The sequence below is a fragment of the Ursus americanus genome, chromosome 13 (genome assembly GCF_024610735.1).
Source record: "Ursus americanus isolate L20-20 chromosome 13, mUrsAme1.1.p, whole genome shotgun sequence".
Lineage (NCBI taxonomy): Eukaryota > Metazoa > Chordata > Mammalia > Carnivora > Ursidae > Ursus > Ursus americanus.
The window spans coordinates 54,308,976-54,331,546 of NC_142139.1; the positions used below are offsets into that span (position 1 = coordinate 54,308,976).

Consider the following 22,571-nt stretch of genomic DNA (forward strand, 5'->3'; position numbering starts at 1 on the left):
TACATTAGCACTACAGATTTGGTTCGTTCAAACCAAAGTACAAAAAAAGAGAACAGATAATCAAACAACTTAAATAAACTTCTTAAATAGAAGCAGCACATTTGTATAACTAATTTATTTCTAAAAACAAGCATACAATTAAAACAACACATAAATGACACTTCTATTACTCCTTCAAAATCACACTCATATATTAAAATGATAGAAAAAGACCCATAGACTCACCTGAATCCAGATTTCTTTTTAATCCAGTTGCCCTTGACTTTATAAAACTTTTATTTCAGAATAACTTTATCTTTAAAGATCTATAGACTTTAAGTCATAAAACCATAGGTTTAGACTACACAGGTCCTCATACATTGTATATTTAACGCAAATAGAAGAAATGTCATTTCTCAGTGTTTTAGACACTACAATTGCATTAATCATATACAACCAAAAACTATGAGCTTCTTCCATGTGCAAATCACTGTTTTTGGTGCAGAAATTGTCTTGGTTTAAATTAGTTTTATTTTTACACTTGAAAAGGTATCTGCATAGCTAAATATAATTCAAGACTAAACAAACAAGTGCTGTCATAAAACCATCCACTACTATGGAAGGACAAAGTACTGGAAGTCATTTAAGATACAATTTTTAAACTAAATTGAGCATTTTTCTATGTTTTGGTCCAATTTGCCTTTGCAGTTACATAAATTCTAAGTGTGAACCATTTCATGGATACCTCCTAACACTTACTAGTATTAGGAATGGCCAATTTATCTTTAAAACAACACTAGGGACCTAGAACATCACTCATTTAGCCTCCCTAGCATAAGTTCTTCTACTAGATCTTACTATTTATTAATCTCTTACTTCAGTGTTCCAATGCTTAGCTGAGAATATATCATGATTAATCCTGGTAAACAATCTCAGAAAATATATCATAAATAAAATGCTTATATATACTTATGGAAAAGTGTTATGGACTGCCATTTCAGAAATGGAACAGTACAAAGTAACAAATTAGCCTTTTCTCTTCTGGAAAAAAACAGCCATTTTTATTTATAATTATAATAAAACCTATCTTTTATGGAGTCCTAGGGGCCCTATATGCTTAAAATCAAGCATCTAAAAACCTCAAAAATTTCCTCTTTTTTTTGGACCCTGGAAGGAAAATAACTCTTTCTCTGCCTCTGTGTACCCCATGTTCTCCTGTGAATTTAATCTTTGTTGTCTCTCAAATTCTAGAAGCATTTTATCGGGGTACCTCTCTTATGACATGTGTTTTTTTATTGAACGTTTATTAAATATCTATAATTTTCCAGCAATGTGTTATAGACAGAAACAACTGTCAGAGAATTTTGAAGATAATTTTCATGGTTCCCCTTTGCTAGGATGGAATAAAGCTCAGACACAGTTTAAGTAATTTACTACAGGTTACATAGATAGCAAGCAAAAGACCCAACTATTTAGACATATCTAACACAACATCCTGTGCTCTTCAAAGCTCTATTTAAGAAAAAATACATATCTCCTGAAACATTTGCATATGTGATATCAAAGAGACCAAAGTCTATGGGGATCCTGTCTGTAGGACAAAATGTTCTGGAGGAGAAACTAAGGATCAGACTGTGTCTTACTTGACCACTTCTCCCCAAGAAATAAGCTTTTACTTCAAAGCTAAGGAGGAATTAGAAGTCAAAAATCACAGTGAAGGGCGCCTGCGTGGCTCAGTCGGTTAAGCATCTGCCTTCGGCTCAGGTCATGATCCCAGAGTCCTGGGATCAAGCCCCACGTGGGGCTCCTGGCTCAGCTGGGAGCCTACTTCTCCCTCACCTTCTGCTTCTCTCCACTGCTTGTGCTCTCTCTCTCTCTAATAAATAAATAAAATCTTTTTAAAAAATAAAAAATAAAAATCACAATGAGTAGTAAAAGGTGTGTATGTGTGTGTTTGACTTAAACCTAACCCACAGGTCATTCATAAAAGCCTAGAACCATACTAAATGCCACAGACTGAGCATTGATTAAAGCAATTGTAGCCTTAAGGCTCAAACTACAGTATGTTTACCTATTGAAAGGCAGTGAATGTAGCCAATGTACAGTGAGTGTTATAGCCAATGTACCCAGAACTAGGTTTGGTATTTCAAGTATTCAATAAATAGGTTTTGCATTCAGTTGAATTCAGTGGAATTAAATTTAATATCAAAGTCTTTTCTCCACAACAGATTTTAAAAAGCACCACATTAAATATTTTATTTCTATCAAACATCGAGACATTCCCTATTTTATTATGATGGCAGAAAGTTATAATTTAATTTGCCAGCTGAACACATAGCAGTTTTTTCTTCCAATGCGAGAAGGAACTGCATTGCTAAGTACACTCAAAAATAAAGCAATAATAAGTAACAGAGAATTTTGTGTTTCTAATCGCAACACCTAATTCTTCCCATGCTGAATTTCATTCCATGGGTCTAATATGCAAATACTTCTAGTAATGAGAATATCATTACATAAATTCCTTTTTTTTTCCTGAGAATAATTTAATATGCTAACTTCAACATATGACTATATTCTAATATAATTATTTTAATGTAAAGAAATGGATCCTTACAAGACCAAAATAAGCCAGAGGCCATGAGGTTGGTTTTTATTTTTTCATTTTTTTGTTTAAGTAAATGTGCACCATGATGGTTCAACAAGTAAGGCAAATGCCATGAATGTGAAAGCTGCAGGGCGCCTGGGTGCCTCAGTAGGTTAAGAGACTGCCTTTTGCTCAGGTCATGATCCTGGAGCCCCAGGATCATGTCCCGAGTTGGGGGGGGGGTACCTGCTCAGTGGGCAGTCTGCTTCTCCCTCTGACCCTCCCCCTCTCACGCTCACTCTCTCTCTCTCTCATTCTCTCTCTCTCTCAAATAAATAAATAACATCTCTAAAAAGAAAGAAAAGAAAGCTGCAGTTTCCAATACCCCATCTAGAACCCAGTGGAGGTGAGTTTATACAGAAGCGGTAGTCATTCTAATTAGACAATCAGGTAACGTCATGACAAGTTAGCTTGCAGCAACGAAACTGTCCATTTAAGTTTCCTTTTTCTTAATGATTAGAGGTCCCATGTTGTCTCCAGTATCTTCATTGTGTTTTGTGTTAGATCCATCACAGAATGGAAACTTCCTGGACCTCCAACAATGGCAGTACACAGCTTTGTCTCCCAAATCTTCCATGTCAAAATTTTAGGTTTGTCTTTCTGGATGTGAAGGTTTACCATAGATTTGTTGCAATGGTCTTTAACATAAAATCTTCTGTAAGCTAGATAACCAATCACAGCTGTCCCAGCAGCAATGTTAACTGCTGCGATCCATTCCTACACTGGAAATCGGTCTCACGGTGCCATCGCTTGCAAGGTGTGTGCACAGGACTCTCATGAGGGGCTGGAGTCAAGGTGCAAGAAACAGCCTACTTGCACCGACTCCAGGCTGCCCACCATTACATAAATTCTTACTCGTTCGTCTGAGGCTACTATCAGAGAGGGTAACGTGGCTAGAGGAAAATAAAAGTCTTTGAAGTCAGGGGGCTGGTAGTAGGAATCTCAGCTGTGTTAATTACATTCTTCATGTGTCTGCGCTAATATTCTTTGGGATTGTTATTATTTTATAAATTAATTCTCAATGCTGATCTTTCTTGAGACTGGTGAAATTTGACAGAATTAACAATGAGGTGGTTTAAGACAAAAACAGCCAATTGAAATGGAATCAGAAGAAAGAGCTCCCTGTCACAGAAATCTAGGACTCAGACACACCTTATGTCAGACACTCACCAGCATTCAAGACGATGGTGCTACACTGTCATGGGCATGCTGAGCTCATCCCAGTATTAACTCACACTGTGACAACATTGATGATGTCCTTGGGGATTATACATATTTAGATTCCATCCTTACAGTTCACACTGAATATATAAGAAATATACCGTTTATAAGATGTAGATCTTATTGAATCAGAGTGAGAGATTGTTTTCTTATACATCAAGCACCTGTTTATATGGTGCCATTCAGTGCAAAGTCTATGAAAAGAACTTAGGAGTAGAAACATGATTATTTCCTGTGCCTTCTTTGCTTTTAAGAGGCCATAAATTCCTTTATGGAGGGCTATATTTTCAAATGAACATTTGTTTCATTTTTCTTCTTTACTGTGTGGTGTGATATTTGAGGCATATCTATGAATGAAAGATTCCCAGACAATCATATACCCTTTTAGCCATAGAAATGGATTTGAGTTGCAAAATCCACATCACTAGATACATTTCACAGGATTTTTATGTTTTTTTCCCTCAGTTCTCATTTTAGTCATCCGTTTTGATAACTGAATACTCATCCTTTGTTTTACTTTCTGATTAATGTAGTTGTAACACTTTTCTTGGTGACAGATAGTGAAGCTGGGGAGGACATAAATGTTTTCTCTTCAGCTTTTGAAAGGTAGACATCTGTAAGGAAATTTCTCTCCAAATACTAATATGTATTTTCCAGATGTTCTTTGTTCTATTACTAAAAACCTATATAATTCAATATGTAATCATTTTCCATGTGTTCTATAATTTTTAAACAACAGCCTTGTTTTAGGACTGATGTCAATCCACATCTGACCCACAAGGATCACAATAACTCAAAATATATTTGGTGGTTCCATGTGCCTTGGTGTAATTATGATTTGTATAGATGAAGATAAAGCAAGTGAGCACCCTGCTGTTTAACCTCTCAGCCTCCTATCTGCTGTCCAGATGGGCAACTGATCCTAAACAACAGGCCTAATCTCTCTGGAAGCAAAGTGAACTTCCAAAGAGTTATACATTTTATTTCATTATATCACTTATAAAATAAAAGGCTAATATGTGGAATAATATTTTGTGCAATGAACAATTCTAGGCGCTTTCTAGGTAAGTGTCTCACATTTTGCACAAGATAATAATGTAAATTAGAAATTAAAATCCTGGGCATATTGTTATGCATATAAGAACACTGAAGTTCATGGAATTTAAATAATACAAGATCACATAGTATGAATGAAGAGAAAAACAGTTGGATTCAAACCTAGACCAGTGGGAAGTCAAGGCCTACAGTTTTTCCTGATCAGATCACCACTTCCCATTATCTTACAGTGAAACCTGAAGAGAAATTTTAAAAGAAAATTACTTTTATAAATGTTCTCATTGCTATCATTAACAGGAAGTTTAATAATGACAATATAATTAAAACCTAATTATCTGGCTCTGTTCTCCCACTCCTGTGAGCTTCTGTTCTAGTCTCATATCCTCCAATGCCTTGATGAGCCTTGAAGACTAGGGTTGATTCAAATTGAAAGTGGAACTTAAGATTTAGTCATTATATCTACAAGTGAGCCATAGTGTTGTCCAGTTTTAAGTCTATATAGTAAGTACACAGAGCATAGAGGACCAATGGTGGAATCAAGCTTTATGATTCTGTTCATGGTGGGGAAATTGAACTTCTATTTAAAAAAAAATGTAACCATGACTATTAACACCTGAAATATGCTCAAAATTAATTCAGGGGTATAAATGTGGAGAGACAGGCTAATTTGGGCATAACATCAGGAGACACTTAAGGTGTAAGGTGCTTTATTTTAGTAACATGGGGATTAGAATCATTGCAGGAGCCCTGTGTTTTCCAGGGCTCTGTGAGACATTCAGTTTAATTAATTATACAACTGAACTTGAGGTGAAACCTGACCTGAACCTGAAAACAAGCCAGAATCAATTGGAACTGCTACATTATTTCAAAAGAGCAATCAATAGAAGAGAATTCATCTTTCAAAACCAAGGTTCAATTGTGAAACTAACCTGTTTCTAGTGATTGATAAATTAGAAATTGGAAAGGCAAAGTTCCATTTAACAGTTGGAAAAACAGTAATTTGGAAGATATTGATGACTTTTATAGTTTCACAGATTAAAACCCTGAAATTTTGAGTTGTTTTATGTTGCTACCCTTAAGTAAACATCATGTGACATTTATGAAATTCTAAGTATATCTAAAGATGGAAGTCATAAAACCAAGATAAACATACAGGTTTTGTTCATTATTTAAAAAAAATGAAATACAGCAAGTATGTTTTTACCTACTAATAGAAAGTGGAAACACTTCAACATTGGAGAATAATGATTAGTATTTTAAAAGCACAAAAGGAGTCAATTATCATTTTTTATAGTTTAGAGCAGTAAATTGAAGCTAAAACAATATAAAACAATAATTATCCCGCAGTATCATATGAAAAATAGGTCAAATTGCATTTTAAAACTGACCTTGGATTTCCGAGGAGTTAAGATGGCGGAGGAGTAGGAGACACCTTTTTCAGCCGGTCCCCCGAGTCGAGCTGGATAGGTACCAGACCAGCCTAAACAACCACGGAACCAGCCTGAGACGCAGGAAGACGCATCTGGATCTCTACAAATGAACATCTCCAGTGCTGAGTATTGAGGTACGAAGCGGGGAGCCATGAAACTGTGCACAGATATCAGAAGATAAACGGAAGGGGGAGGGAGCCGCCGCGTTTGGGCGCCGGGAAGCGGTAGCCACTTGCACGGGAGAGCGGGCGGGGCTCGGGTCAGCACCCTCAAAACAGCAGACTGAGACCGTGAGCCGGGTGCGCGCGCCACCAGGCATCTCGCGGAACACCGGAATCCCGGTGCGCTCACGGGATCCAGACTGAGACCGGGAGCTTCCGGAGCGCGCTCAGGGCGGCTGGCGGCTGGCGGCATTAGAAACACAAAGGACAGAGACGCGCCGGCCCTGGAAGTGAGGGCTGGGACGCCGGGTGTGGGGCGCACATCCCGGGACGCTGCAGGGTTGAGCAGCACCAACAGAAACAGAGTTAAAGTGGCCAGAACATTAGTAGAGAACTGGCCGCAATCCCTCTGTTCTGTGACAGAGGCTGAAATTCGGCCGCTGCTGCTCTGACTCTCAGAAGAGGCACAGCAAACCGCCAGGGAAAGCCGCCAGAGAACAAAAGCCTGGAAATACCGGCTCACAGCGTGCCCATCCCCATCCCCCCTCACAGGGGACACGGAGACTCTACCCAAACAGGGTTGCCTGAGTACCGGCCCGGCAGGCCCCTCCCCCAGAAGGCAGGCTGAAAAATCAAGAAGCCCACAACCCGGGCGCCTGGGTGGCGCAGTCATTGAGTGCCTATCTTCAGCTTAGGGCTTGATCCCGGCGTTGCGGAAAGGAGTCCCTCATCGGGCTCCTCCGCTGGAGGCCTGCTTCTTCCTCTCCCACTCCCCTGCTTCTGTTCCCTCTCTCGCTGGTTGGCTGCCACATAAATAAATAAATAAAATCTTTAAAGAAGAAGCCCACATCCCTAAGATCCCTATAAAACAAGGGGCACGGCCTGGGACCCAGACAATAATTTGGGCTCTGGACAACCCCTCAACCTCTCCTCATCAGAATGACAAGAAGGAGAAGCCTCCCCCAGCAAAGAAAAGACAGTGAGTCTGTGGCCTCTGCCACAGAAATAATGGATATGGATGTAACCAAAGTATCAGAAATGGAATTCAGAGTAACGATGGTCAAAATGATGAGTAGAATTGAAAAAAGTATTAACGAAAAGGTTACTGAGAATACAGAATCCCTAAGGACAGAAATGAGAGCGAATCTGACAGAAATTAAAAATTCTATGAGCCAAATGCAGGCAAAACTAGAGGCTCTGACGGCCAGGGTCACCGAAGCAGAGGAAAGGGTTAGTGAATTGGAGGATGGGTTAATAGAGAAAAAATGAAAATAGAAGATGGTCTTAAAAAAATCCACACCCAAGAATGTAGGATACGGGAGATTACTGACTCAGTGAAACGATCCAATGTTAGAATCATCGGCATTCCCGAGGGGGTGGAGAAAAACAGAGGTCTAGAAGAGATATTTGAACAAATTGTAGCTGAAAACTTCCCTAATCTAGCGAGGGAAACAAACATTCGTGTCCAAGAGGCAGAGAGGACCCCTCCCAAGCTCAACCACGACAAACCTACGCCACGTCACGTCATAGTGCATTTAATAAATATTAGATCCAAGGATACAGTATTGAAAGCGGCCAGGGCAAAGAAATTTCTCACGTACCAAGGCAAAGGCATCAGAATTACGTCTGACCTGTCTACACAGACCTGGAATGAGAGAAAGGGTTGGGGGAGCATATTTAAAGCTCTTTCAGAGAAAAACATGCAGCCAAGGATCCTTTATCCAGCAAGGCTTTCATTCAGAATTGATGGAGAAATAAAGACATTTCAGAATCGCCAGTCACTAACCAATTTCATAACCACGAAACCAGCCCTACAGGAGATATTACGGGGGGTTCTATAAAGGTAAAAAGGCCCCAAGAGTGATACAGAACAGAAAGTCACAGCCAATACAAACAAAGACTTTACTGGCAACATGGCATCATTAAAATTCTATCTCTCAGTACTCAGTCTTAATGTAAATGGTTTGAACCATCCCATTAACGCCACAGGCTTGCAGATTGGATAAAAAGAAATGACCCATCCATTTGCTGTCTACAAGAGACTCATTTCGAACCCAAAGATGCATTCAGACTGAGAGTAAGGGGATGGAGTACTATCTTTCATGCAAATGGACCTCAAAAGAAAGCTGGGGTAGCAATTCTCATATCAGATAAATTGGATTTTAAACTACAGACTATAGTTAGAGACGCAGAAGGGCACTATATTATTCTTAAGGGAAGTATTCAACAAGTGGATATGACAATTATAAAAATATATGCCCCCAACAGGGGAGCAGCAAGATACACAAGCCAACTCTTAACCAGAATAAAGAGACATATAAATAAAAATACATTAATAGTAGGGGACCTCAACACTCCACTCTCAGAAATAGACAGAACACCCTGGCAAAAACTAAGCAAAGAATCAAAGGCTTTGAATGCCATACTCAACGAGTTGGACCTCATAGATATATATAGAACACTACACCCCAGAACCAAAGAATACTCATTCTATTCTAATGCCCATGGAACATTCTCAAGAATAGACCATGTTCTGGGACACAAAACAGGTCTCAACCGATACCAAAAGATTGAAATTATCCCCTGCATATTCTCAGACCACAACACTCTGAAATTGGAACTCAACCACAAGGAAAAATTTGGAAGAAACTCAAACACTTGGAGACTAAGAACCATCCTGCTCAGGAATGACTCGATAAACCAGGAAATCAAAAATCAAATTAAACAATTTATGGAGACCAATGAGAATGAAAATACAACAGTCCAAAACCTATGGGATACTGCAAAGGCAGTCCTAAGGGGGAAATACATAGCCATCCAAGCCTCACTCAAAAGAATAGAAAAATCTAAAATGCAGTTTTTATATTCTCACCTCAAGAAGCTGGAACAGCAACAGAGGGACAGGCCTAATCCATGCACGAGGAAGCAGTTGACCAAAATTAGAGCTGAAATCAATCAAGTAGAAACCAGAAGTACAGTAGAGCAGATCAACAGGACTAGAAGCTGGTTCTTTGAGAGAATCAATAAAATTGACAGACCACTGGCAAGACTTATCCAAAAGAAAAGAGAAAGGACCCAGATTATTAAAATTATGAATGAAAAAGGAGAGGTCACGACGAACACCATTGAAATTGGAAGGATTATCAGAAATTTTTATCAGCAGCTATATGCCAATAAACTAAGCAATCTGGAAGAGATGGAATCCTTCCTGGAAACCTATAAACTACCAAGATTGAAACCGGAAGAAATTGATTCCTTAAACAGGCCAATTAATTATGAAGAAATTGAGTCAGTGATAAACAACCTTCCAAATAACAAAACTCCAGGCCCGGACGGTTTTCCTGGGGAATTCTACCAAACATTCAAAGAAGAAATAATACCTATTCTCCTAAAGCTATTTCAAAAAATAGAAACAGAAGGAAAGCTACCAAACTCATTCTATGAGGCCAATATTACCTTGATCCCCAAACCAGGCAAAGACCCCCCTCAAAGAGGAGAATTATAGACCGATTTCCCTAATGAATATGGATGCCAAAATCCTCAACAAGATACTTGCTAATAGAATCCAACAGTACATTAAAAGGATTATCCATCACGATCAAGTGGGATTCATACCTGGGATGCAAGCGTGGTTCAATATTCGCAAATCAATCAGCGTGATACATCATATCAACAAGAAAAGACTCAGGAACCATATGATCCTCTCAATCCATGCCAAAAAAAGCATTTGACAAAATACAGCATCCTTTCCTGATTAAAACCCTTCAGAGTGTAGGAATAGAAGGTACATTTCTCAATCTCATAAAAGCCATCTATGAAAAGCCTACTGCAAATATTATTCTCAATGGGGAAAAGCTGGAAGCCTTTCCCTTAAGATCAGGAACTCGACAAGGATGCCCACTCTCGCCACTATTATTCAACATAGTACTAGAAGTCCTTGCAACAGCAATCAGACGACAAAAAGGGATCAAAGGTATCCAAATCGGCAAAGAAGTCAAAATGTCTCTCTTTGCAGATGACATGATACTGTATTATGGAAAACCCAAAAGAATCCACTCCCAAACTATTAGAAGTTATAGAGCAATTCAGTAACGTGGCGGGATACAAAATCAATGCTCAGAAATCAGTTGCATTTCTGTACACAAATAACGAGACTGAAGAAAGAGAAATTAGGGAATCCATCCCATTTACAATAGCACCAAAAACCATACGTTACCTTGGAATTAACTTAACCAGAGACGTAAAGGACCTATATTCTAGAAACTATAAATCACTCTTGAAAGACATTGAGGAAGACATAAAAAGATGGAAAGATATTCCATGCTCATGGATCGGAAGAATTAACATAGTTAAAATGTCCATGCTACCCAGAGCAATCTACACTTTCAATGCTATCCCGATCAAAATACCGAGGACATTTTTCAAAGAACTGGAACAGAGAGTCCTTAAATTTGTATGGAAACAGAAAAGGCCCCAAATCTCCAAGGAACTGTTGAAAAGGAAAAACAAAGCTGGGGCATCACAATGCCGGATTTCGAGCTGTACTGCAAAGCTGTGATCACAAAGACAGCATGGTACTGGCACAAAAACAGACACATAGACCAACGGAACAGAATAGAGAGCCAAGAAATGGACCCTTGGCTTTGGGCAACTAATCTTTGATAAAGCAGGAAAAAACATCCGGTGGGAAAAAGACAGTCTCTTCAATAAATGGTGCTGGGAAAATTGGGCAGCTACATGCAAAAGACTGAAACTTGACCACTATCTCACACCATACACAAAAATAAACTCCAAATGGATGAAAGACCTCGATGTGAGACAGGAATCCATCAAAATTCTAGAGGAGAACATAGGCAGCAACCTCTACGACATGGGCCAAAGCAACCTTTTTCATGACACATCCCCAAAGGCAAGAGAAACAAAAGATAAAATGAATTTATGGGACTTCATCAAGATTAAAAGTTTCTGCACAGCCAAGGAAACAGTCAGAAAAACTAAGAGGCAGCCAACGGACTGGGAGAAGATATTTGCAAATGACACTACAGATAAAGGACTGGTATCCAAGATCTACAAAGAACTTCTCAAACTCAATACACGAGAAACAAATAAACAAATCAAAAAATGGGCAGAAGATATGAACAGACACTTTTCCAATGAAGACATACAAATGGCTAACAGGCACATGAAAAAAATGTTCAAAATCATTAGCCATCAAGGAAATTCAAATCAAAACCACACTGAGATACCACCTTACGCCAGTTAGAATGGCAAAAACAGACAAGGCAAGAAACAACAATTGCTGGAGAGGTTGTGGAGAAAGGGGATCCCTCCTACATTGTTGGTGGGAATGCAAGTTGGTACAGCCACTCTGGAAAACAGTGTGGAGGTCCCTTAAAAAGTTAAAAATTGAGCTACCCTATGACCCAGCCATTGCACTACTGGGTGTTTACCCCAAAGATACAGACGTAGTGAAGAGAAGGGCCATATGCACCCCAATGTTCATAGCAGCAATGTCCACAATAGCTAAATCGTGGAAGGAGCCGAGATGCCCTTCAACAGATGACTGGATTAAGAAGTTGTGGTCCATATATACAATGGAATATTACTCAGCTATCAGAAAGAACGCGTTCTCAACATTTGCTACAACATGGACGGCACTGGAGGAGATAATGCTAAGTGAAATAAGTCAAGCAGAGAAAGACAACTATCATATGATTTCTCTCATCTATGGAATATAAGAACTAGGATGATTGGTAGGGGAAGAAAGGGATAAAGAAAGGGGTGGTAATCAGAAGGGGGATTGAAACATGAGAGACTATGGACTATGAGAAACAAACTGAGGACCTCAGAAGGGAGGGGGGTGCGGGAATGGGGTAGACCGGTGATGGGTAGTAAGGAGGGCACGTATTGCATGGTGCACTGGGTGTTATACACAACTAATGAATCATCGAGCCTTACATCGGAAACCGGCGATGTACTGTATGGTGACTAACATAATATAATAAAAAATCATTAAAAAAAAAAAACATTTCCAATCAAAAAAAAAAAAACTGACCTTGGGATTCAAGTGTTTTGTTAGTACTACTATATTATAAGAAACGTAGTTTATTGTTAACCTGAATAAGATCTAGTTAACTAAAGAGCACCATTTTAGTTTTAATACACTTGCAATTTTATCTCAATAAGCAATATTAAGAATATTCTATTTAAATAATTTACTTTTTTAAAGATTTTATTAATTTATTTGTCAGAGAGAGAGAGCACAAGCAGGAGGAGTTGCAGGCAGAGGAAGAAGTAGGCTCCTTGCTGAGCAAGGAGCCCGATACAGGACTCCACCCCAGGACCCTGGGATCATGACCTGAGCCCAAGGCAGACACTTAACCAACTGAGCCACCGAGGCATCCCTAAATAATTTATTTTTTAACTCCTTACTTAGCCTTGAGGTATTAAAATTTTGATACCATCAATTATGTCTATAGCATAATCAGTATGATTGTGTAAGAATTACAAGCTGTTTAAAAACTCAGTTTGAATTTATTAAAATTTGCTCAAACATCTATGACCTAGGTTCTTCTAGAGGACAGTCCTCTGTCTCAAAAATTCAGCATGTTAGATGATTTCTTCTTCTTTCTATTTTTTTTATTTTTCTGCTCGCCACTGGGCTATGCCAACAATGCCAGGTTGTGAGTCTTTTTTCAGAAATTTAAAATTACTAACATTCATATTCCTAACAGTACTTCAAAATTTTATACATTTTTTCCATTGGTTACTACCAACATTTAGCTTATCTGAATGCCCTCTGCTAATGTAAATTCAAGATTCATTCATTAAAAATCTTTTGTTTACAAGGGACAAGCGCTCAACTAATGCAGGTTTAAGGAAAAAGGAAATATTTTTTCCCCAAAATTAAAAAGCCAGGGGATAGATCTAGATTGAGCCCCTTGCTGGATTCAAGACTCAATCAAGTTCATCAGAAATTTTTCTGATCAACCTTCAGCTGCATTATTTCTCTGATTTACTTTAATTTTTAAGCCTGCTCTCCTTTGGTGATAGCAAGGTAGTTATATGTACAAAGACTCACATCAAAAAGCTTACTAACACTCATGGTAAGATACATGTTCCTTTCCAACAGTTCCAGAAAATGCCCAGAATTTAATCCCTTGCCTGGCTTAGATCATTTGTTTCCTTTGAAACTAAGGCCACATGCACACCCATAGGCTGACTGTGAGGAGGAACATTCTTACAACACAAAATAAAGTTTATCTTAGAAGAATTAGTGGAAATGGAGGCAAGGCAGTACAACATATTGTGCTTTTTTGTGTATCTAAAAGGGTCACATAAACTTCCAAAAGTTTGCTTCCTGGGCATTACTGACATCTAGGTCTTCCAAAGGACCACCACTGTCCCTAAATTGAAAAATGCATACTACATACGACTTCCGTCCAGAGCTCTCCGTACACATGTGTTTTGTAAAGAAAACATCCATCAACTTCTACTATCTTTTCTTTCTAGTATCATTTAAATTCTAGAACAGAGGACTCAAGCCTTCAATTTATAATCCTTCTACTCATAAGAAAATGAAATTTTCTTGTCAATCAGACAGTTTTTTCCCTAGATCCTCAGTCTTCTCCCAAGTCTTCAAATCTCATCCTACCTCACCTCAAGTCAGTAAAGGACACAATCAATTGATTCCCACCTCGACCATCGGTATTTGCTTTTTAAAGTAAAAGTTAGTAGATAAATCGAGAAAATGGATCTCTATCTATGAAATGTCAACCTTCAGATGGGGAGAGGAGGGACACCGGGGGATAAGAGTATATAACATTTATTATTACATAACAAAAACTTCTAACACTTAGTGGCTTAAAAACTAATCATAAAGCAATTCTGATGTAAATATAGTTTGCTTGGACGGATCCTCTGGTCTGGACCAAGTTCGACATATTTAGTACAGGTTTGTTCATATGTCCATAGTCAGTTTGTAGGTAGGCTAGGAGTAACTATTCCGAAATAATCTCATTCACTGATTTGGTGATTGACTGGCTTTTGTCCGTAATGGAATGACTAGACCACATGCCTCAACATCCAGCAGGCTAGCAAAGCTCTGTTACAAAAGGGAGGGCAGAAGAATCAAGGCCTATGAGGCCTAGGCCCAGAACCGGCAGGCACTCATTTCTTCCACTTCTTATTGGCCAAAGCAATTCACAGACCAGACTCTATCCCATGATGGCTGAAAAGTCACATTGCTTGTGGATGTGGAATATAAGGGAGAGAGTTGGGCCACCTTTATAAACAATTGAGCACGGTCCTCTTTTTTTTTTTTTCTTTTTTAAGATTTATTATTTTATTTAAGAGAGAGAAAGATAGAGAGTGGTGCGAGGGGGAGAGGGAGAGAGAGAATCCTCAAGCAGACTCCCTGCCAAACGCAGAGTCCCACATGGGACTCCATCCCAGGACCCTGAGATCATGACCTGAGCTGAAATCAAGATTCAGCTGCATCACCGATCGAGCCACCGAGGCACCCTGAGCACAGCCCTCCTTCTTAACCAGCTGACACTTTCAACATTTCTCCTTGAAATATTTTTTTAGCCAAATTCAGAGTACATGAGATCTGTTTTCTATCTTCCTAGTTATTGTATGCAATTGTTTTGATAATTATTTTATAACTATATAATATAGGTTATCATTTTCCTAGCCTCTAAGAACAATTTCTTCACTGTGTCTCAAACTTCGCTAAAAATTTCTTCTCCATTTTTCCAGCCTCAACTGGCTCTGAGGTTTTTATTATTGCAATTACCCAGTTCAGGAACCAATTTCTATATCAATTATCTATTGTGTAACAGACTATACAAAAAAATAGTAACTTAAAAAATATTTATATTATTTATAAATATTTATTGCTCACATGTTTATGCATCAGACAGTTGTACTAATCTGGGTTAAGCTCTGCTAATCTCAGCTGGGATCTGTCATGTGCTGTGGTCATACAGCAGGTTGGCTGGGGACTGATTTTCCAAGAAAAGCTGCATTCACATGTCTGTTGATTGGCTGGCTGGCAGTGGAGGCAATGATGGTGATGGTGTCATATGAGTAATGTCATGCACAGTCTATTCATATGGTGGTAGCAGAGTTCCAAGAAAAACAGTCAAAGCACAAAAGCTTCTTGAAGCTTAGGCTCCAGAGAGGTACACCTTCAGTTCTGCCACATTTTATCAATAAAAAGAAGTGACAATGTCAGATTGGATTCAAGGCGGAGTCAATTATACTTCACCTTTTGGTGAGAAGAACTGTGAAGTCTTTATTCAAAGGGTGCAGACTTAGGTGTGAAGAGTCAGGTCTATTTTTGTAAGCTGACTATTGCTAAGATTACCAACATTTGGAACATGAGTTGCTATACACGTTTATTTTACAGCTATTTCTTTTTTGTTGTTATTTTGTAGGTGTTTTGTTTTTTGGGTTTTTTGTTTGTTTGTTTTTTGGGTTTTTGTTTTGTTTTGTTTTGTTTTTGTATTTGAGTATAGTTGACATGGTGTTTACATTAGTTTCAGGTCTACCACATAGTGATTCAACTTCTCCATACATTATGTTCACACTACCATCTGTCACCATACATATTATTAAAGTATCACCGATTATATTCCCTATGCTGCCCCTTCTACTCCAATGACTTATTCATTCCATAACTGGAGCACTTTCTGTTTCAATGAATCATTCTTTAAAACATTTTGTAGTTTATGCTCAACTTGTCATTTAGGATTTGAGAATAAAACCTAATATGTTTTAGATATTCTAAATTTTGTTATGAAGTTAAAATTAAAAGTAGGCACTCAAGAACAATATTCAAAGTATGAACTCAAAATACAATTATTAAGAGTGATAATCTAAAAAATATTTTTTATCTTTTTTTTCGTGGCCTTGAAGAAGTCAGAAAAATCATAATTCTATTATTTGTTCAAAATATATGATATAGTGAAATTAAGGATAATCAGTATTTATCTTCAAAACTAACAAATTATCATGATCATTGCTGGAATAAATTGATCATGGTTAGAAATGAATAGTCCAAATCTAGTAAATATACCCGTTATTTTGAATTTTATCATTGGACTAGGGAGGAAAGGTAGTGGGTCCTTGCTCTGTCAGTTACTCTAGGATATAGGTGGTCCTATGGCAGAATGAGTAGTGAGAGCTTTGGTCAGTTACAGACTCCCTTCATCCTTGCACCAGGATTTTTATCTGTGGTCTACCCAAGATAGAATATGGCACTGGAGGTTTCTTTTTTAGCTACAGGAAGATACAACACAAACACCTGACTCTGTCAGACAGCTTTGTTTCAGACAATTGGTCTCTGCTGTCCTCAGAAGGTTGCACATTAATACCTCTGAAAAAAATAAAATAAAAAAGCCTTCTCCCAGACTGTGCAATGAGGCAGGAATGCAACTTAGTGGATCATAGAGGAGTCATCTGGGAAGGGGTAGAGGAAAGCAGCCTTTCGTCCCCAGTCAGGAATAATGGGGCCTGGAAAACTGCAAGTTTCCCAACAAGGACAACATGTGAAAAAAGAACTAGAATAAATCATCAATGTGTTTGTATTTCTTGAGTCTTAAATTTCTTGGGAGGGAATCCCAAGAGAAGAGTAGATTTGCTGGGAATGCAAAATCATATCACATATATTTTAAAGATTAAAACAGTAGTGACCTTTTTTTATAGATCCCAAGCAGGTGAAACGGGTCATATCAGTAAAAATAGATAATGGAATATTTAACACTAAAGTCATTTTCTTGTTTGCAATGCTCTCATTCCTAAATGGGAATGCCAAGTGGAGGAACAATGAAGTAAACACAACAGTGTATAGATAGTGTATAAACACAATAGTTATAGATAGTGTATAGACAGTGAGTGCAAGACAAGATACAAACACCTAAACAGCTGAGAATACTTTGAAACAATGAAAACTTCAACTCATGCTATTGTACCTATTTAATAAAACAATTGGCATGTAAAATTTTAAAAAATAATCCATAATTTGCTATTAACTGAGATACCAAGATGAATCCAAAGTAAGCACCCTTTCCATAATGACACATAATGCCAATGGAAGCACCCTGTTGTAGGGTTGGACATCATAATACAATTTGCTTTTCCCTGCCCAGAGCAGAATTTGGTCTGCAAAACGTTGTTGTCCAAGATTGCTTACACTGTAGAAATTGAGCAAGAAAATAGAGTTAAACTTTGTGGGCAGCAATTACTCTTGCTGTCAGCAGGAGCAAAATTTACCACCAAAGGAAAATCTGAAGAGTCAAATGTACTGTCACGTAGAAGTCAAACAGCCCTCCTGAGTTTTTCTCAGATTCCTAATAAAAGTCTTTGGCAAGAACTGCCATAGCTTACAGTTCAATGAATGTAGGTGAAAACAGATCCAAGTTGCAGCTTTTGTGTGGGAATGGAGTATTATTATTTTTTATAGAAATTCAGCTTGGGGGAGCTATGAGGAGTCATCTACTCCTGAGCTATCCTTCTGGGATATCTACTCCCTTTCATACATATTTTGAGAGGAGATATGTCATCCTACTGACTCCTGTATGCCATATATCTATTGTGTGTGTGTGTGTGTGTGTATATATGTGTGTGTGTGTGTGTGTGTGTGTGTGTGCGCGTGTGTGTGTATGACCTGGAACTATATCTTGGCCATTTATCTTCTGGCCTACCTATTAATGAAGGGACTACCTTCCTTTTGAGAGAAATTCCTCACTAGGCACATATCTTTGATATATTCAGTCTTTCTCTCAATTTCTATATCCTTAATAGCTGCCCCACAGGGAACTAGGAAGATGTAAGGAGGAGCAGCTACTGATCCACAACTAAGCCAGCTTATTAGCAATGATTAAGGCAGGAGATGTCCTGGCAGCTACTTCTGGCTGTGCACTTTCCACCTCAAGATGGCCACCTGGCAATATGCTCATTAGCTTTGCATCCTCACTCATACTGTAGTTCTCACTTTCAGAAGTCAGAAACTGTCCTCTATATTTTTAAGCAGTGAATGCCACAGATTCTCTGGGATAGCCCTTTTGCCTTTCAAAAAAGCACGAAGACTGTGCTTTTGATACAAAAGTGTGTCAGAGTTCTCTTGCTAAGAAGAGGTATTTGCCTTATTTCCCTGAAACTGGAGATTTTGTTGGCATACCATTTCTTTCAATTTTAATTTTGCACTTTGCACTTGACAGTTAGGGCCCAGGAAACAGACAGAGATCATTGGGCACAGGCTACACTCAAATTAAAATCTGTTATTATTCGGGGCACATCAGTGGTGCTCATCTGGAGACTATCCCACATAGATTTTAGAAGGTTTAGCATTTGCTAAAGAAGATTTCAGTCAGCATGGGCAGCAAACCAGCACTACAGAAAGCCCCAGATAAAGAAGCATCTGTAGTAGAAGAGGGGGACTAACAGGCACTAAGTGAGGGGGCTGGGGATGGCAGCAGCTTCTGCATCCGCCATGAGAAAAGACTCCAAGGGACTGTCAAAGACAGATAAGCATGCATGCATGGAATTCAATTTGTGCTGGTCCAGAAGTCAGCGGGTGCAGTGAATGACACCCCCCAAGAGCCTCCTTGAATAGTTTGGAAATTAAACCTCCCTTTCAGACCCTCTGATAAATAGCAGGCAGGGCAGCTCTGCTATGGAAAAGAGGAGGAAGAACAGAAAGTGTGGGCTCTCAAGGGAAACTTCTATTTTGGGTATAAAAAATGTGTTCGGTATATGAAGTCAAGACACTGAATTTTATGTACTAGAAAACCTGTCTTGGGCAAAGGTGATGCCATCAATGCTCTAGTTACTGCAGTTTGGGAAGCCATGAAGCAACACTCTCAGAGGGAGCAGGCAAGTGCCTGTTCAGATAAAGGAAGTCTGAAGGATTAGAAATGCACAAGTGCTCTGAGTACTATAGTTTCCTGCCAGTAAAATATTCCTCCTCCCATTTTTTCCCCACCCACCCCACAACCAGCCTTCCTGCCAGGAGCAGGAAATAGTTGCATTTTGGCCACTGAGAATTCTCCCACTGTACTCCCTCACTGATGCATACATAGAATATTAAAGACAGGACAAATTATAGCAATTATACAGCTTCCTACCCCAAAAGAATTTGTGTTCTTCTTAGGATGGCAATATATGCATAGTACAATGAGACTCATCTCTGAATCCTCCCTCCTGAACCAGTCTCTGGTCCCACCAGGCTGGACTAATTCAGGCTCTTAGCCAAGCCATGCCCTGTCTATTGCTGTTCTTTCCTCTGCCTGAACTTTCCCTTCTCTCCCCACTGTTTCTTTTTCTTTTTTTTTTTTTAAGATTTTATTTATTTATTCGACAGAGATAGAGACAGCCAGCGAGAGAGGGAACACAAGCAGGGGGAGTGGGAGAGGAAGAAGCAGGCTCATAGTGGAGGAGCCTGATGTGGGACTCGATCCCAGAACGCCGGGATCACGCCCTGAGCCGAAGGCAGACGCTTAACCGCTGTGCCACCCAGGCGCCCCTCTCCCCACTGTTTCTAACCAACACATACTCCTCCTTCATTTTGGACCTTAATTCCTCCAGAGTCCTTTCATGGTTCCTTTAATTTGGATAGGATGTGCATCCTCCCCTAACCATACAAATATTCACCTGTGTCCTGTCCCTACCATAACATCTACTGCATTATATTCTTTTTCCAAGACTACTTCTCTGTAATCCATCCCCTAGATAATACATTTAGTGGCTGAAGGGACGACATTAATCTTGTTCACTATTACATCTTAGAAAATAGGCTTATACCTGGCATATAGTGGAAATTCAGTACACAATCTCTGCCTAAATGAATTAAAATTATGATAAAGAGCATACAATATTTTTATAAATTTCTTTTTCCTAGTTTGAGTAATACCAGGAGTTGACTATTTTCAAATGTCCAAAGAAGTAGTAAAGATTCATTCATTCCAGTTGTCACAAGAGATTAAGAAAGGATTGTGGTACCAATAAACTGAAACAAGGTGCTTGTCAAGTTCTTCATTGTCTCTTTCCGGGATTCTTGCACTAACCAGCAAACAGTTCTTCCTTTCATCTGCTCTTTGCATTACACACCTGCATAATCCATTCTTCATTCTGTAGATAGAATGGTCTTCCTAAAACAGAACCCTGAACATATTACTTTCTACCTAAGATCCTTCACTGGTCATCTAACCCAAATTACAGGAGAAATTTGAAACTACTCCATACAGAACAAAAGTTCTTGTACCATTTGTCCCCTGCCCACCTTTTCATCCTCTTATCAATCCATGCCTCAAAATTTACACCCCAGCAAGGCCAGACACTTCTTGTATTGCTGTCACCAATTGATAAGGAAATAAAAGTACAGTACAGTAAAATAAAATAAAGGAAAAGAGCAGGCATAATGTTGAGTTACACCTTTTTTTTAAGATTTTATTTTTTTTTTTATTTGTCAGAGAGAGAGAATGAGCACACAAGCAGAGGGAACAGTAGGTAGAGGAAGGAAGCAGGCTCCCCACTGAGCAAGGAGCCCAATGCGGTACTCGATCCCAGCACCCTGGGATCATGACCTGAGCCAAAGGCAGACGCTTAACTGACTAAGCCACCCAGGCATTACTGTTGAGTTACATCTTTACCTAAACCATAATCTCTACCACCAAAGCAAAAGTACAAGAAATTATACTTCTTCTTTCTGTATTCTTCTCAGTTTATAGGCAGTCCTAAAGTTGATCTCTTTCTCACTTTTAAGGCTATTTGGTGTTCGTTTCACACTTATGTCACCTGTGTAGGATCTTTTATTTTATTTTTTATAGATTTTATTTATTTATTTGAGAGAGAGAGGGGATAAGAGAGAGAGAGAGCATGGTGGGAGAGGGTCAGAGAAAGAACAGACTCCCTGCTGGGCAGGGAGCCCGATGCTGAACTTGATCCTGGGACTCCAGGATCATGACCTGAGCTGAAGGAAGTTGCCCAACCAACTGAGCCACCCAGGCGCCCTGTGTAGGATCTTTCAAAACTTATTTCATCTGTGCAGAATTGTCAGTAAAGGAAGAAGTCAGTGTTTAGTGCTTCAGTCTCCAGTACACTAGGGATTAACCTAATTTAAGGGCTGAGGAATCCACAGCGTGGTCTTTTTCTTTTTTAATTATTATGTTATGTTAGTCACCATACAGCACAGTCTTTGCATATAATGAACGGAGTTAGAGTGTGCGTGGCCAGAACATAGTAACCCTTCCCTATGGGCAACAGTTTGTCCTGTATGCACCTGACTGACAACCTGCATCCCACAGGGTGTGCTATTGTACAGATCTGATTTTCACTGTGATAGCATATCTCCAGTAGAGAAGATAATAAAGAGTGCTGTTTTAGTGCAATTGCTAAATATTTCAATCAAAACTACATTGAAATAAAAACCTACCCAGAATCGTCATGTCTCAATGCATGTTTAGAGAATTGCATACATTTTGGGAAATGATGCACAATGGAAAAGGACTAGCCACTGGTAATGCAGCTTTGAATCAAAGGTATGCTTGATGTATAAATGCATTACTTTTAACTACATTCGGTGAATATTGCTGAATAACGCAGATGTGCCCCAGCTGTGCTGCTAGAGGGTTTCATCACCTTCTACATAAAAGCTATTTATTTCGAAGGGTGACTTCCTTGACTTAGGCTGCAATCATCATGACAACAACAAATACATCTTGTTAACTTAGATCTTTATATTATTTCAGTTTAAATTTGGCCATTACACTTTAAAACATACTAAATTATTAATAATTTTAAGAAATGAATACTTTAGCTGCTTGACATTCTATCTGCTACTTAACATATTCAAATATCCCTTTTTAATATTATGCTAAGTATACTAGAACTTATTTCAGACCCTTTTTCAACTAACTTATATGAAATGGAGATCCCCATACAAGAAGTCCAAAAGGTAGAAAATGATTTTTCATAAGTTCAAATTTAAAGATTAATTTTTTTCCTCCTTTCTATAAGACAAGCTCAAATGTCAACACATCAGCATATCATTTGCTTTACATTGAGCTGTTTGCTTGG

General features: G+C 38.8%; 1 pseudogene; it reads right to left on the reverse strand.

The window, feature by feature from the left end:
* Nucleotides 1–3,056: 3,056 nt before the first annotated feature.
* Nucleotides 3,057–20,218, reverse strand: LOC123793068 (CDGSH iron-sulfur domain-containing protein 1-like; annotated as a pseudogene).
* Nucleotides 20,219–22,571: the final 2,353 nt, after the last annotated feature.